This window comes from Sturnira hondurensis, unplaced genomic scaffold (genome assembly GCF_014824575.4).
Source record: "Sturnira hondurensis isolate 20B ecotype Veracruz unplaced genomic scaffold, ASM1482457v3 Scaffold0006413, whole genome shotgun sequence".
Taxonomy (NCBI): Eukaryota; Metazoa; Chordata; class Mammalia; order Chiroptera; family Phyllostomidae; genus Sturnira; species Sturnira hondurensis.
Window position 1 is genome coordinate 22,273,311 of NW_028079044.1, and position 17,847 is coordinate 22,291,157.

At 38.8% G+C, this 17,847-nt stretch overlaps 1 protein-coding gene and 1 pseudogene across 1 annotated transcript in view; one reads left to right on the forward strand and one right to left on the reverse strand.

Moving 5' to 3' along the window:
• Nucleotides 1–17,847, reverse strand: part of KATNAL1 (katanin catalytic subunit A1 like 1) — a 135,133-nt gene that overhangs the window by 102,516 nt on the left and 14,770 nt on the right. The window lies entirely within an intron of this gene.
• On the forward strand, nt 15,197–15,579 carry LOC118988350 (iron-sulfur cluster assembly 1 homolog, mitochondrial-like; annotated as a pseudogene).

Below are 17,847 nucleotides of genomic sequence, written 5' to 3' on the forward strand. Positions count from 1 at the left end.
TGTTTGGAAAAACATATTTGCCAATGATACCTCAGACAAAGGTTTAATCTCCAAAATATACAAAGAACTCACACGACTCCACTCAAAGAAGACGAGCAACCCAATTAAAAGGATCCAGAGACACATGAAAAGATGCTCGATATCACTAGCTATCAGAGAGATGTAAATCAAAACCACAATGAGATACCACTTAACACCAGTCAGAATGGCTATCATAAACAAAGAAACAAACAACAAGTGTTGGAGGGGGTGTGGGGAAAAGGGGACTCTAGTTCACTGTTGGTGGGATTGCAGACTGGTACAACCACTATGGAAAGCAGTATGGAATTTTCTAAGAAAACTAAAACTAAATGTGCCTTTTGACTCAGCAATTTCACTGCTAGGAGTATATCCTAAGAACTCTGAAACACCAATCCAAAAAAATCTATGCACCCCGATGTTCATAGCAGCACAATTTACAATAGCCAAGAGTTGGAAGCAACCTAGATGCCCATCGGTAAATGACTGGATCAAAAAACTATGGTACATTTACACAATGGAATTCTATGCTGCAGAAAGGAAGACGGAGCTCCTACCCTTTGCAACATCATGGATGGAACTGGAAAGCATTATGCTGAGCGAAATAAGCCAGACGGTGAAAGACAAATACCATATGATATCACCTTTAACAGGAGTCTAAACAACAAAACAAACAAGCAAGCAAAATATAACCAAATACATTTCAGTTACAAACAATGTAACTGAAATACAGAACGTGCTGACAGGGTCCAGAGGGGAGAGGGGAGAGAATCACAGGGGAAAAGGGGAAGGACTCACATGAACAAGTATAAAGGACACATGGACAATAACTAAGGTGGGGGGGGCGGAAATGGGAGGGAGGTGGGGAGCACTGGGGGGTGGGGCAGGGCTGGGAATACAAGAAAGAAAACTGTACTTGAAGAAGAGTTAAATTTTTTTTTAATATTTTATTTATTTATCTTTAGAGGGGAAGGGAAGGAGAGAGGAGGAAACATCAATGTATGGTTGCTTCTCATGCATCCCCTGCAGGGAACTGGCCCCTGCCGGAAACTGGCCTGCAACCCAGGCATGTGCCCTGACTGGGAATCGAACCGCGATCCTCTGGTTCGCAGGCCCGTGCTCTATCCACTGAGCTACACCAGCCAGGGCTGAAGAAGAGTTAAATTTAAAAAATTTTAAAAATTAAAAAAAAAAGAAATTTGTTCAAATTCCAATGCTGTGTAAATCGATCACAGAATAGAGAACAACCATGGAAAACCTCTTCCTCAGATTAGAATATTAACACAAAGCAGTATGGTGTTTTTACAGTGAATAATCTTCAGTCAATAAAGGTGTTCCATATATTATTTTCTTTTAAAGGCACTGTGAGACTAAACATTAATTCTGCTGATATATGCAGGTACATTACTGTGTAAAATGAAAATGCCTTGATCTAAAGCAGGAGTCAGGAAACTTTTTCTGTAAGGGAACAGACAGAAAATATTTTAGGTTTTGAGAACCACAGGCAATATTGAGGACATTAGTTAAGTAGTTACATTAATGATACAAAATTTTCACAATTCTTATTGATGAAATTCAAAATGTTATAATAGTTGAGCAAAGCTTTTTGTAAAATAGGTCTCCTAATGAAAATAAAATTTTTGTGGGAAGGAAAAATATTTCACTTGTTAGTTTAGATTCAAAGTTACTGTTCCCTACCATCAAAAGCAAATGCAAATGTTCATATATTAGTACTGATTTTTTAATAAGATTTTATGTCTTTCGTGTTTGAAAATGTCTTTTGATCCAGATAGGGTCTGTCACATATAGATATCAAATCACAAGCACACAATTTCATTCGGCATAACTGTTGTTTGGAAACCATTCAAAGATTTTACTCTTGATAATTGTCTCTTGAGTGTTACTACACTGTAGATTAATTTCTTTTAATTTAAGGTTAGGAGGAAGTGCCTCACCTGCAGTTAAATGGATTTTTTAATATGAAAAAACCCTTTGCACTTGCATCAAAGTCTGAAAAATGCTGCTGAAACTGTATAGTTTGAGCTCAGAAAATACACGTCCTGCCAATCTAGCCAGAGGGGGAAACAAGAATGAAGATCTTTGCTTTAACATTTGACTGCACAGAAAGCTATATGAAACAGCTTGATAGCCCTGGCCAATGTGGCTCAGTTGGTTGGAGTGTTGTTTCTCTCTCCCTCCCTTCTCCTCTCTCTAAAATCAGTAAGCATGTCCTCAGGTCAAGATTAAAAAATATTTTTTAAACAGCTTGATAGCACTTGTGAGTTAAACAATATTAGGTGGCATTGAAACAACTTCTAGATTTGCATATAAACCAGTTTTGTCTTGTAATTTTAGATGGAATCCTTTAAAACACATCAAGTCTGCAGTAAAAAACTAATTTCCAAAAACATTCAGTGTTCAGTCATAGTGGTTGAGAGCAGTTCCTGATTCAGAAAAATTGCAAATGAGCCCTAAGTTCAAAAACATTGTAATACAACTTTACCACTACTAAGTCATTGACTGATCTGTCATGTCGTAGAACAAGTTCAGATATTCAGCTTCAACTTCTGACAAAAATTCATGGAACTGACAATGGCTAAGTCCACAAGAGCAATACTTTTGAGACACTGCTGGTTCCATATTGCATGATAGATTCAAATATTATCTTCAAAATACCTGCTGATAAACAAACAATGGATATAGACCTTAACCACCTTACATTTTCACAGCTTTGTAAATTTTTTCACCTAAGCCTTTTTGTTCTATACCATTAGCTGTATGACATCTTAGCAGATTCCATTTCAGGTAGAAGAGACTTAGTGTTTTCTCAAGTTTTTGTAAATATTCTTGCCTGTACTTATTCCATGAACACTATTCATTAAAACTAGTTCTTCAGTAACTTCAGACTCATCACTGACTTCTCAAGTAAGCAACAAATGATAATTGTAACATCTGTCAATTCATCAACAGCTAAGGAAAACCACTGAAAATTATTTGACTTCTTTTCAACTGATTATTGGTGCCCTCAACTCTTCCAGCAACTGTTTCTACCAAAAGGTCAATAGTCTTGCGCTGGCTGGCATGGCTCAGTGGATTGAGTGACGGCCTAAAAACCAAAAGGTCCCTGGTTTGATTCCCTGTCAGGGCACATGCCTGGGTGCAGGCTGGGTCCCTATTTGTGAGCAACAAGAGGCACCGACTGACGTTCTCTCACACATCGATGTTTCTCTCCCTAACTTCCTGCCTCCCTTCTCCTCTCTCTGAAAATAAATAAAATCTTAGAAAAAAAAGGTTAATAGTCTTAAAAAAATTAATTTTCTCCAAACACATTTCTTTGCCTGCTATAATCAAATATGATTTAGTTAATTCCCCATTGGTAAACAATTTCCTTGCTTGGTTAACAAATTAGACACTCAGAAACTTAATCTGGGTGCAGCCTGATTTTTGTTTTTCAATCTAGTATAGGAATTCTGCTGTGATAAAATATTCCTCTTTAAGTTTTCTAATTTTTCTGACCATTGTTCTATCAGTTGGGAATATTATGATGAGTGATTAGTCTGGTAATGTCAGTCTACACTGCATCTCATTAGCACATCTATAGTGTCACTGCATAATAATCACATGCTTTGTCATCTAACTCAATAGTCTACACTCCATTGTGCTTTAAAAGTGTAACATGTCAAGTCCATTTTTCTCATCTTTTCTTGTTTTGACATGATGTGTATGTGCTGATAATAAATAAGGTAAAACATCACAGTACAGTGAAATCATGGCACTCGAATCACTGTAATTATAGTGCACCAAGCAGCAATGCAAAGCAATGAGAATGCGATAAAAATCTCTGTCAACTCCTGAATTGTCATTCCAGCACAAAAGAAGCCATAGACAATATGTAAACAAATGAGTGTGGTTGCAATAAAACTTTATTTATGGACACTGGTAACTGAATTTCACTTAATTCTCACATGTCACAAAATAGTATTAATTTCACTTTTTTAAACATTAAAAAAACGCAAAACCATTCTCAGCTCACGGGGCATTCAAAAGCAAGTGGCAATCTGAATTTGGCCTTGAATTGTACTTTGCCAACTCCTGCTTTCAGCTTCTCATAGGAATCTAGGAAAATAATAGGCAGGGGTGAGGGGGCAGGGGGGAGAGACAGTGGGGACAAGGGTTTTCAGGAACCACTATAAAGGACTCGTGGACAAAACCAAGGTGAAGGGTGGAAGCAAGGGAGGGAGGTGGGTTTGGCTGGAGTAGGGGGGGGGGGAGTGGTAGGGAGAAAATGCAGACAACTGTAATTGAGCAACAATAAAGTAATTAAGGGAGGGAGGGAGGAAGGAAGGAAGGAACTAGGAAAATAAAAGTAAATTAAAAAGAAGAAAGAACATAATAAAGTTAAGAGCAGAAATCAATAAAACAGAAACAGAAAGTCAACACAGCCAAAAGCTGGTTCTTTGGAAAAATCATTAAAATTGATAAACCTCTAGTGACACTGACCAGGAAAGGGAGAGAGAAAACATGCTACCAAAGCAGAAATTAAGGAGGGGCTACAACTACAAACTTCAGAGATATTAAAAGGTAAAAGAGGGCTTAATGAAACTGACAAATTCTATTAAGGTCACAACATACCAAACTTACTCAAGAAGAAACAGAATAATTAACCTGAATAGTTCTATTCAATGAAATTCAATTTGTAACATAAGATTTCCCCAGGGCAGGGAGTAGAGGGGAACTCCAGATCCAAATGGCATCACTAGTGAACTCTCCCAAGCATTTAAGGAAAAAAATAAAATCAATTCTAAACAAAATCTCTCAGAAAAAAAAGAAGAGGTGGAAAAATATCCAATTCATACTTTAAGACCAGCATTACAGCATTACTTTGACACAAAATCAGATACTATAAGAAATTTTATACCAATATTGCTCAGGAGCAGATACAAAAACCTTTAAATTTTAGCTAAGCAAATCCAGTAATATATTAAAAAGATAATGCATTATACCCAACAGGGGCTTATACCAAAAATGTAAGGTATTCTATTATATTTTAAATGAATCAATATAATTTTTATTTTTAATTAATTTACATTGAATATTATTTTGTAATAAAGCTTCAGATGTACAGCATAGCAGTTACACAATCATGGTTTACAAAATGTTCGCCCCAATATTTCCAGTGCCCACCTGACACCATGCATGGTTATTACAGTGACTGTATTCACTATGCTGTACTTTACAACCCTGTGACTATTTTGTTAACACCAATCTGTTTCTCAATCGCTTCACCTTTTTCACCCAGTCCCCTATCTCCTGCCCCCACAACCATCAGTCTGTTTTCTGTATCTCAGTCTATTTGTTTTGTTTGTTCATTTATATTGTCCTTTAGACTGCACATGTAAGTGGATCCCACATCTTTTTATGAATAGGGAAACACATAGTATTTGTCTTTTTCTGGCTGATCCATTTCACCCAGCACAATACCTTCCAAGTCCATTCAAGCTGTCACAAATGTTAAGATTTCGTTCTTTTTTATGGTTGAGTAATATTCCAGTGTGTGTGTGTGTGTGTGTGTGTGTGTGTGTGTGTGTATGCACACGCGCGCACCATCACTTTTATTCACTTGTCTATGGGCACTTGGGTTGCCTCTATATCCCAGCCACTGTAAACAACACAGGAAGGAACATGGGGTGCACATATTTCTTTGAATTAGTATTTTGGGTTTCTTTGGATACATACCCAGAAACAGAACTGCTGAGTCACAGGGCAATTTCATTTTTAATTTTTTGAGGACTCTCCGTATTATTTTCCATAGTGGCTGCACAAATCTATATCCCCATCAACAATGTATGAGGGTTCTCTGCTCTCCACATCCTCACCAATGCTTGTTTCTTGATTTATTGATGATGGTCATTCTGACAGGTGTGGGGTAATATCTCACTATGGCTTTAACCCACAATTCTCTGTTACATTGAGCATCCACTTATGTCTATTGGCTATCTGTATGTCCTCTCTGGATAACTGTCTATTCAAGTCAAGTCCTTTGCCCATTTTTTTAAATGAATTAGGTTTTCTTTGGTATTGAGTTAGATATCTGAGTTCCTTATAAATTTTGGATATTAACCTTTCATCAAATGTATCACTGGCAAGTATCTTCTCCTATTCACTAGGTTGTCTTTTCATTTTTTTGACAGTTTCCTTTGCTGTGCAAAAACTTTTTACTTTGATGTAGTCCCATTTGTTTATTTTTTTTATTTTCTTTGCCCAAAGAGATATATCAGAAAAAATATTGCTAAGAGAAATGTGAGAAATTTTACTGCCTATTCTTTCTGTTAAAAGTTTTATGGTTTCAATTCTTAAATTTAAGTCTTTAATACATTTTGAGTTTCTTCTTATATATGGTGTAAGACGGTAGTCTAGTTTCATTTTTTTGCACATGTCTTCCCACTCTTCCCAACACCATTTACTAAACAGACCATCTTTACCACATTGTATGTCCTTGCCTGCTTTGTCAAATACTGACCATTATTGGTATGGGTTTATTTCTGGCTCCCATGAGGGTGTGGCACCAAACAGGAGGTAGGTTGGGGTGAAGAGGAATGGACCCTACCCCAGTACCATACAACACAGTCTCTGATACCTGAGTCCACTGGGACCTCTACACCAGCAACCCAGGCAGCTGAATCCTCTACAGGGTGCGAGGTTGGCAGGGCAGAGCAACAGGGGGTTGGCTGATGCCATACAGAGAGGCATGCTCAATCCAAGAAAGATGGTGTCTATGGGCAGTGTGGGAGAGGGACTCAGCACAGGAACCCCGGCAGCTGTCCCTTTAGCTCTGTCCCTAAAGCCACACAACCCAGTCTCTCCTCCTACTAGTGCACTCTGAGCCTCCTTCCTCTCCTGGAAACCAGGGTGAGTAGTTGTGAACAAGATGTGCACTGGTCCTTTAAGAGGGCAACTGGGCTTCTAGCAGATTCTAATATGCAAAATCCCAGCTGATTTTCACAGCCAGATATTTTGTGGGCTCCTCTTCCTCGCTCTGGTGCTCCACACTGGGAAGTCTGACATGGAGTTGAGACCATACTCCTCAGGGAGAATTTTACAGCTGAGTTATCCCTCTCAATTCTCCCAGCCCTTTTTGCCATCTTCACTCTTCCTACCAGTATTGATGTGGCTTCTTCTGTAAGTTCTTGTATTCGGCTAATCTTCACTTGGCTATTCAGATTGACTATTCTATATTTTAGTTGTAATTCTAGTTTGGTCCTGTGAGGAGGTAAGTGGTATAACTTCCGCCTACTCTGCTGCCCTATCAACATAATTTTGAGACTAGAAATAAAACATATCATTACCTCAACAGATGCAAAAAAAGGCACGTGACAAAATTCAACACTATTCATAAGAACTCTTAGCAAATTCAGAATAGAATTTCCTCAGCCTAAAGAGCATTATGAAATTCCTAAGGTTAACATCATACATACTGTGGATGACTCAGTGCTCTCTCCCAAGATCAAGAAAACATGGCTAGTATATTTGTTCTCACAACTTCTATTCAAAATTAGAATTAGAGGTTCTAACCAGAGCAATGAGGCAAGAAAAATTAAAAGGCATATAGACTGGAAAAAAAGAAACTAGTTTTATTCACATACAACATGATTGTTAAAGAAGAAAAGCCTAGGGAATCTACAATAGCTACTAGAACTAAACTAGTGAATTTTATGTTTTTCTCTCATTTTTGCCTAGCAGATGTCTTTCTTCTTCTTGGTTTACTCCATTTCCTATGAAAGCACATTTTTTCCCCACAGATGGGAGGTAAGTTTTGAGACTGTGCTTATCTGAAAATACCAGAATTCTACTCTCATACTTCCGTGACAGTTTTGGCAGGCTCCTAAATCGAGTATGGAAATAATTTTCCTTCAGAATTTTGAAGGCACTGCTCTATTACCTTCTAGGTTTTGATTTAAGAATATGGAAGTCATTCAAATTCCTGATCCTTTATTATCATCTGGGGTTTTTCTTGGGGGGAGTGTGTTGTTTGTTTGGCTTTTTGCCCTTTCTGCAAGTGTATAGGAACTTCTCTTGGACACATGGTTTCTAAAATTGTTGATAATGATGTTCCAAGATGCAGAACAGGTGGAAGCACTCACTTGCTCCTGGCACCAAACAGGATTTACAGCTAAATTATAGAGCAATCAACCTGAATAATAAACCAAAGGCTATCTGAACTGAAATATTATAATGAAGAATTTTAGAAAGCCACAGAGACTGGTAAAAAGGGCAGAGAAAAAGAAAGGGCTGGTCCCCATGCCTACGTGTGCTGGCTGAGAAGCCAGAGAAATATCTAGGGGGCAAAATTCCCTGCCCCTAGGAGCATGGAGTCTCAAGCCCATACAGGGATCCCTTAACCCAGGGCAACAGAGAAAGGAAGATGAGCTTGCATAGTATCTGGTGATGAAAATCAGTGGAGATTCAATCTAACCAGGAAAGAAGGAGGTCTTCAAGAGACCCAGATACCACCTTCCGAGGGTCAAGCACTCCTACTGTTACAACACCAGCCAGGGTAATGCACTGCCCAGTTTTCCAACTACTGGTGACACTACTCTGCCATGCTTGGGTCCTGTAGAAGGGTCTGCTACCTGTACCCAGCAGGGAATTTGGGGGTGTTCTCTTTCTGGAGAAGCTGTTAGCAGAGACTCAGACAATGAATGATCTGTATAGCTTTGTAAAGGGGACCATTCTTCCCTACCTCAAGCACACAGCTGGCACCTGTTGAGTCACTTGGCTACTCTGTGGCCCCATCCTGCTGAGTTCAGTGGCACACAGGGATCAAAGTGCTCTGCAGGCTGGGATTCCAAAGAGCCATCTCCCAGGAAGGCTTTTGTCCAGGAATCTGACCAGCCAGTTGCTGGGCTGTGTGGCTGGCTACCTTGCTGGAAGGGGAAGAAGGGACCACTGGTATCTCCCCTGCAAGATTAGCCCATGCTAGCTCTTGAAAGAGGAACCCTGACTGGTGTAGCTCAATGGATTGAGCGTGGGCCTGTGAACCAGAGGATCGAGGTTCGATTCCCAGTCAGGGCACATGTCTGGGTTGCAGGCCGGTTTCCTGCAGGTCAACTCCCAGCAGGGGACGCAAGAAAGGCAATCATACATTGATGTTTCTCTCCCTCTCTCCTTCCCCTCTAAAGATAAATAAATAAATAAAATCTTTAAAAAAAAAGTTGAAAGAGGAAGAATTGCCACTCCCCTCTTACATTCTTGTAGGTACCACCCCCAATGGGAGATTTTTTGGACCCGCCCCTCTAAATCCCATTAATCCCTCCCTGCTAAGCTCAGTTCTACAGGCAGAAAGAAGGGCTGCTTGGAGCTGGGACATTTGGAGACTGTCTCCTTCAAAGGCTATTGTTCTGAACCAAGACTAAGTGCCTGGCACCCTCCTGCAGATGCAGCATGCACTACCCTCTATGGGAGACTCTTTTGATCTGTTCCCCCTCCCAGCCCCCATGGTTTCACCCAGCTGGGCTTGCTTTTACAGAGAAGATGGCTGGCTGCACCCAACCTGAACCTATGGTGTACTCCTCCTGAAGGAGCTAGAGTTGGAGATTCTGGCAGAGACTGAGTAGTTTGGCTCTGGAGTAGGGGCCATGTTGCCCTCACTGAAGGCCTGACCACATGGCCGCCAAGCAGGGGACCCACTAATCCTAAACTTCCAAGCCCAGTCACCCTTCCTCATCAAGCTTGCAACCTGTGGGAGAATCTGTGAGTTGCAGCCAGCCTGGGCCTACTCTACAGTCTTTCTTCAGAAGGCTCTGAAGGAACAACGGTCAACCTCAGCAGGAAGCAGAGTAGACAACAGGTGGAGGCAGACATCAGAGAGCCTTGGATATTTTACAGATCTGCCCCAGCTCTAAGCTGTACACAGATTATGTTTTCACAACCTTGTATACAGCCAGGCACACCCAGGCCCAGTAGACACAGCCACAAACATATCCTCGGGTGAAAAACATTTTTAAAAGACATAGGGGTAGCTCAATGAATAAGAAAAAATGACCCATATATATGCTATTACAAAAGTCTTACCTCAGAACAAAAGACACAGAGAGATGAAAAGTGAAGGGATAGAATAAAGTATTTCATACAAACGGAAATGAAAAAAGCCTGGGGAAGCAATTCTTATATAAGACAAAAGAGACTTCACGACAAAAGGTCATAACAAGAGACAACGGTCACTACATAATACTAAAGGGGCCGATCCAATAAGAGGATATAACCCTTATAAACATATATGTACCCCACATAGAAGCACTTAAATATATAAAGAAAATCTTTTTTCTTTTAATCCTCATCTGAGGACATTTTTTTCACTGCTTTCAGAGAGAGGGGGGAAGGGAGAGAGAAAGAGAAAGAGACATCAATGTGAAAGAAAAACATTAATTGGTTTCCTTCTCGTATGTGCCTCAACCAGGGATCAAACCTGCAACCTAGGTTTGCGCCCTGCCTGGTAGGAAATCAACCTGTGGCCCTTTGGTCTGCAGGAAAACGCTCTAACCAACTGAGCCACACCAGCTAGGGCATAAAGAAAATTTTCGTGGACATTAGGAGACAGATCAACAGCAATACAGTCATAGGAGATTTTAACATCCCATTAATATCAATGGATAGATTTTCCAGACCAAAAAAAAGTCAACAAGGCAAGAGCAACCATAAATGACACACTAACTCAGGGAACTTAACTTGACATTTACAGAACATTTCATACCAGAACAGCAGAATATACATTATTCTCAAGTGCACATGGAATACTCTCAAAGATATATCATAGCTTAGGACACAAAATAAATCTTAATAAATTCAAGGAGACTGATATCAGCCCTGAGTGTGGCTCAGTTGGTTGGGTATCTCCCCACAAAGAGAAAGGTCCACAGTTTGATTCCTGGTCAGGGCACACAACTGGGTTACAAGTTCAGTCCTAGATTACTGTGCATACAAGAGGAAACCAATCAATGTTTCTCTCTCACATTGATATTCCTCCCCCTCTCTCAAAAAATTAATAAATAATTTTAAAAATAAGACTGAAATCATATCAAGTATCTTCTCTGATTACACTGCTATGAAACTAGAAATCAACTACAATGAAAAAAACTGAAAACGCAAGGAGACTTGACTTGGGGTGGTGAATACATAATATAATTATACAGATGATATATTATAGAGTTATATACCTGAAAGCTATATACTTAACCAATGTCACCCCAACAAAATTAATTTTAAAAAACTAAAACAATTCATGCCCTGGCTGGTGTGGCTCCATGGATTGAGTGCCAACCTGTGGACCAAAAGGTCACCAGTTCAATTCCCAGTCAGGGCACACGTCTGGGTTGCAGGCCAGGTCCCCAGTGAGGGGCAAGTGAGAGGCAACCACACATTGATGTTTCTCTCCCTCTCTTTCTCCTTCCCTTCCCTTCTCTAAAAATAAATAAATAAAATCTTTAAAAAATCAATTTAAAAAAATAAATAAATAATAAAAATAAAAAAATTTTCAAACACATGAGGGCTACATAGCATGTTATTAAGCAACAAATGGGTTAACAATGAGATCAAGGGAGAAATAAAAAATTATCTGGAAACAAATGAAAAGAAACACACAACAACTCAAAATCTATGTTACACAGTGAAAGCAGTCCTGAGATGGAAGTTTAGAGCATTACAGGCCTATCTCAAGAAGCAAGAAAAATCTCAAATAAACACTCTTAACCCTATGCCTAAAACAACTAGAAAAAGAACAACAAACAAAGTCCAGAGTAAGTACAAGAAAGGAAATAATAAAGATTAGAGTGGAAATAAATGACACAAAGACTAAAAAAACAGTAAAGACCATTGAAACCAAGAGCTGGTTCTCTGAAAAGATAAAGATTGACAAACCTTTAACCAGACCAGTGTCACCCCAACAAATTTAATTTACAATATTTTTTAAAAGAATGAGTAAAAAATAAATTGAAAAAAAAGAAAAAGAGTACCCAAATAAGTAAAGTCACAAATGAAAGAGAAGTTATAATTGACATCACAGAAATACAAAAGACTGTAAGTGGAGTAAAGACAGTTTCTTCAATAAATGGTGCCAGAAAAATTGAACAGGTACATGCACAAGAATGAAACTAAAAAAAAAAAATAGGTCACCAACTGACACCTCACACAAGAATAAACTCAAAACGGATAAAAGACTTAAATGTAAGTAACAAAACCATGAAAATCCTAGAAGAAAACATAGGCAGTAAGATATCACACATCTGTCATAGCAATATTTTTGCTGATACATCTCCTGATTGGGAAATAAAGAAAAAATAAACAAATGAAACTACATGCAAACTATACAGCTTCTGCATAGAAAAAGCAACCATTAACAAAATGAAAAGGAAACCCACTGGATGTGAAAACATATATGCCAATGATATATTTTGATAAGGGGTTGATTTCCAAAATATATAAAGAACTTAAACAACTCAACACTAGGAACACAAACAACCCAATTAAAAAAAAAAAAAAAACAACAGGCAAAGACCTGAAGAGACACTCATCTAAAGAGACATACAGATGGCCATACAGACATACACATATGAAAAAATGCTCAATGTCACTAATCATCAGAGAAATGCAAATTAAAACTACAATGCAGTATCACCTCATACCTGTCAGAATGGCTATCATCAATAAATCCAAAAGAAACAAGTGTTGGCAAGGGTGTAGAGAAAAGAGAAATCTCATGCACTACTGGTGAGAATGCAGATTGGTGCTGCCACTATGGAAGAACAGTAGGGAGTTTCCTCAAAAAACTAAAAATGGAACTGCCTTTTGACCCACTTCTGGGAATATATATTAAGAAACCTGAAATACTAATTCAAAAGAACATATGCACCTCTATGTTCATTGCAGCATTATTTACAATAGCCAAGATCCTGACACGGCTCAAGTGCCCATCAGTAGATAAGTGAGTAAAATACTATGGTACATTTATGCAATGGACTACTCAGCCATAAAAAAGGAAATCTTACCTTTTGTGACAGAACGTGACAGCATGGACAGCATTATGCTAAGTGAAATAAGCCAGGCAGCGACAAACAGCATATGATCTCACTTATATGTGAGATTTAATAAACAAAATAAACTAAAATAGAAACAGAAGCATGGACACATAGATCAGACTGATAGCTGTCAGAAAGGAGTAGACTGGGGCACTGGATGAAAGGTGAAGGGATTAATCAAAAAACATATAAACATAACACACAGATCCAGAAAACAATGTGGTGATAGCCAGGGGGAAAGAGGGGTGAGGGTGGAAAATGGGGACGTAAAGAGACTTTGCTTGCGGTGATGGAGTGTGCAGATGATGTGTTGCTTTTTTAAAAATCCTCACCAGTTGGTATGTCTATGTAGTTGAGATAGAGAGAGAAACACTGATGTGTGAGAGAGAAACATTGATGGGTTGCCTCCACTAAAAGGAAAATAAAACCTAGGTCTGTGCCCTGACCAGAATTAAACCTGCGACCTTTTAATGGACAGAATGTCACTACAACCAACTGAACCACCCAGCCAGGGCTGGATCATGTTTTGTTGAGTTGTGTATACTTGAAACATGTACAGTTTTGAGAACCAATGACACCCAATAAATTCAATTAAAAAATATACCCAAAACTGTTGATGATGTGCTTTGAAAAAAGGTGTTTGAAACACTTCAATCTAGAAATCAATGTCTTTTAATTTTAGTAAAATTTCTGAACAATTTGATTGGTGACTTCTAATTTTTTTTCTGTTCTCTCTTTCTGGAACATTTTTAATTCAGATATTGGACTACCTAGCTTGACCCTATAATTTTCTTAGCCTTTCTCTCCTTATTTTCCATCTCTTTATCCTTTTGCTCTACATTCTTCAAGATTTTATCAACTTTCCATTCTATGACTTCTACAAAGTATTTTACTTGTGTATTTTATTATTGTGTATAGAATACATACAATGCACAAGCCTTAAGTGTACTATGAATTTTAACTTTGGATATACCCAGGTTATACCCAAATCAAGATACAGAACATTTTCACACCCCAGAAAGATCCTTCATGTTCCCTTAAGTTAGCATTTCTCCTCTAGGGCAAATTAATATTCTGACTTCTGTTACCATCAGTAAGTTTTGCTTGCTTTAATCAGCTTTAATGAGATGTAGTTTTTATACAATGAAATTCCCTAACTTTAAGTGTACCACTTGATTCCCTTTGAAAAGTGCATACAATTACATATCCACCACTGAAGTTGACATATACACCATTTCCATCACGCTGGGAAATTCTTTCTACTCTTTGCACTCAGTCACCGCTCCAATAGCACATTCTTCTTCATCACTATAGTTTTGTCTTTTACACAGTGTGACATAAATAGAATCATACCATATGTACTCTGTTGTTTGACTTCTTTCATTTAGAATAATGCCTTTGAGACTCAACCATGTTGTTGCATGTATTAGTAACTCAACATTTTATTGCTGAGTAGCATCTCATTTTATGGATATTCTAAAACTTATTTTTCATTTACCTATTCTCCAAAAGGCACTTGGCAGAAACAAGAACAAAAGTACAGTATATCCCTGACCCAGGCCTCACAGTATTTCTACTGAGATTACATCTAAACTGTCAAGGCATGAAAAATATAATCCACTAAGAGGTAGAAGCAAATGATACAACATAAAGCAAAATCAATGCTGTTACCTAAAGCAGGGGTCTCCAACCTCCAGACCACAGACTGGTACTGGTCCAGGCCTGTTAGGAACCAGGCCACACAGTAGGAGGTGAGCTAGAATGTAATGCACTTGAATCATCCCCAAACCATCTTCCCCACGGCAGACCATGGAAAAATTGCCTTCCACAAAACTGGTCCCTCATGCCAAAAAGGCATGAGGGGACTGCTGTTTAAAGCTCTTGATAATCTATAACATACTATCAATTAAGTATACTTAAAAACATCAGAAAGAGATATCTTAAAATGGATAAGATATAAAAAAGGATCAAGACAAATTCTAGCATTAAAAAAATATAGCCACTTAAATTAAAAACTCAGTGGGCATCAATGTATTCCCTGTGTCCATGGAGAGAGGAGGTGGCAGCCAAGCTCCAGCCCAAGACGCCTGGGCACTGGGATGGCAAAGATGGCAGCTTCATTTGTCCAGGCCCCTATCAAGGATGTGAGCAAGAGGAAGCTGCAGCCCACCAGGCCGCCCTCACACTCAAACCTGCAGCAGTAAACAAGATGAAACAATTTCTTAAAGATAAGCCTGAACACAATGGTGTGAAAGTTGGTTCCAAACCACAAGTATAATGGCCTTTCTTACACTGTAGAATACATGAAGACAAAAGATTCTGATGGAAAAGTTGTTCAAGATGGTGTCAAAGTTTTCATTAAAAAGAAAGCACAGCTAACACTTTCAGGAACAGAAAGAGACTATGATGAGTCCCTTTATACAGTGAGTTTGTGTAAAATAACCCAAACACTAAAGGAACACATATCTGTGGAGAAAGCTTTAGTACTTGACTCCTCAGGACTCCTCGGGCTCCAGGACAGCCTGTAAAGCCCTGGGCTTACTGAAGAAACCATATGACTGCCATGTGCTTAAGGTTCATACTACTTGGCTTACTTATAAGGAAAATTAAGTGATGCATTTTGAAAATGAAAGCAGTGTGTTAGATATCAGAAGTGATATTTCTATTATTTTCAGTAGACAGAATGTAAGAAACCATCACTCTCTTTGGGTCACTTTTCTGATGTGCAAAGAAAAAATCCTACCTTGCACTTAATTCTCTTGTAACCCTTTCATTGCCTGCCTGAGAACATGTCAGTAAACACATTCTTAATACGTGTGCACTCTATGGGGGGAACCCCCCAAATACTGGGATTTTCTTTTGGAGGGTGGGCCCCTTGTAGTACAGGTTTCCCCCACAAGGTGAGAGTTCTAGAAATCCATCTGTATCTGTGTACCAGCTGGCGTTGTTGTGAGAGGCTGCATTTGGCTTCAGTGAATTTTTCTGAAGGCTCAATGCGTTTGCCTATTTCATGATGGGTGATTTATGAACACACTGGCCCACAACGCACTGAGTGTTCAGCAGCGTTTGAGCAAAAATGGCATGATCCTCGTGCCCCACCCTCCCTATTCACCAGATCTCACCCTGTGACTTTTTTTTGTTTCTCTGGATGAGAAAAGTTTGCAAAGGGAAACATTTTGCTACTGTGGAAAAGGTGAAACAAAAAACAGCAGAAGCACTAAAAGGCATCTAAGTTGAGAATTTCAAAAACAGTTTTGAGCAGTGGAAAAAATGTCTCAATAAGTGTATTGCATCAAATAGAGAGTACTCTGAAGGTGACTGAAGTTTTAAAATGTAAGAATACACCATTTTTAATAAATAGTCCCAGATTTTGGGGGGCCCCCCTCTGTTGATGGCTTGAACATGCATCTCTCCAGGTCAAATTTATGACTCTTAAAATTCAGAGGCAGAATGTCCCAACTGCTGGGTTCACATGGCAGGATACTGTTTTTCCACCCAAAGTTGGCATGCCCTTTCTACATTTTTATCCAAAATTTTATTGTCATTTGCTCACCCTTTAGCAGCACCAGCCATTAGATGAAAGTGTAAAAGATTTCCTTGAATTGCAGCACAAATTTTTTTTTCAACCTCACCCAAGGATATGTTTATTAATTTTAGGAAGAAAGGAAGAGATGGAGGGTGAGAGAGAGAGATAGCTATCAATGTGAGAGAGAATCATCAATCACTTGCCTCCTGTGTGCACCCTAACTGGGGATCAAACCCATAACCTAGGTACCTGCCCTGACTGGGTATCGAATCTGCAACCTTTTGGTGCACAGAATGACACTCCAACAAACTGAGCCTCCCCAGCCAGGTTCTGAATGGTTTTGAGTGATGGCATCAAACAGTGAAAAATACATTATCCACCATTCTTCATCCATTCCTTCTACCACTCTAAATATCTGCTCAAGGTGGGATCTCAAGCTGACTTAGACCCTTTTATTTGTACGTTCTCTCACAAACCATCTCCATCCCCTCAATTCTATATCTGAGGAAGCAAAACCCCAGGGGAGGATAAGGGCTTATGTCCTCCTGCACACTGCAGAGCACAGGACGACTCACATCTCCCCCTCTGTGCAGGTGACACACCAGAAGCAGGCAGTGAAGGTAAATGGGGAGTCTGGTTTCTCTATCAGGTTGACATTTTGATAACATTTCTGTGTAATTTGATGGAGATCATATTTTTATTTTGAGTGAGAAAAATCTTATTGTAAAGCCCCTTTATGTGAATTACTGTGTGTGTGTGTGTGTGTGTGTGTGTGTGTGTGTGTGTGTGTTTAAGTATGAAGCAGTGATTTATACTAGCAGGTAAGACATTGCAGCAACCCAAAATACCCTTTTGGAATGTAGTAGCACATGATTATAAAGCAGAACTTAGAAGTCTTTCCCTAAAATTCCCAATATGCATATACTTTCTGGATCCTAAGTCCAACTGCTAACAGTTTTAAATCTAATGTTTTTATCACCAATTTTTCTTTTTAACAGTGTTCCTTCTGTAATTTAATTATTAAATTTCCTGGGTTTGACATATTAACTATTTTAGGAGATGACATGTTTTCATTTTTTGTTTGTTTGTTTTTATGTTTATTTACTGATTTTACAGAGAAGAAGAGAAAAGGGACATAAATCTATAGTTCCTCTTATTCATGCATTCATTGGTAGATTCTTATAATGTACTCTGGCCAGAGATTGAAACCACAACCTTGGCATTTTGGATCAA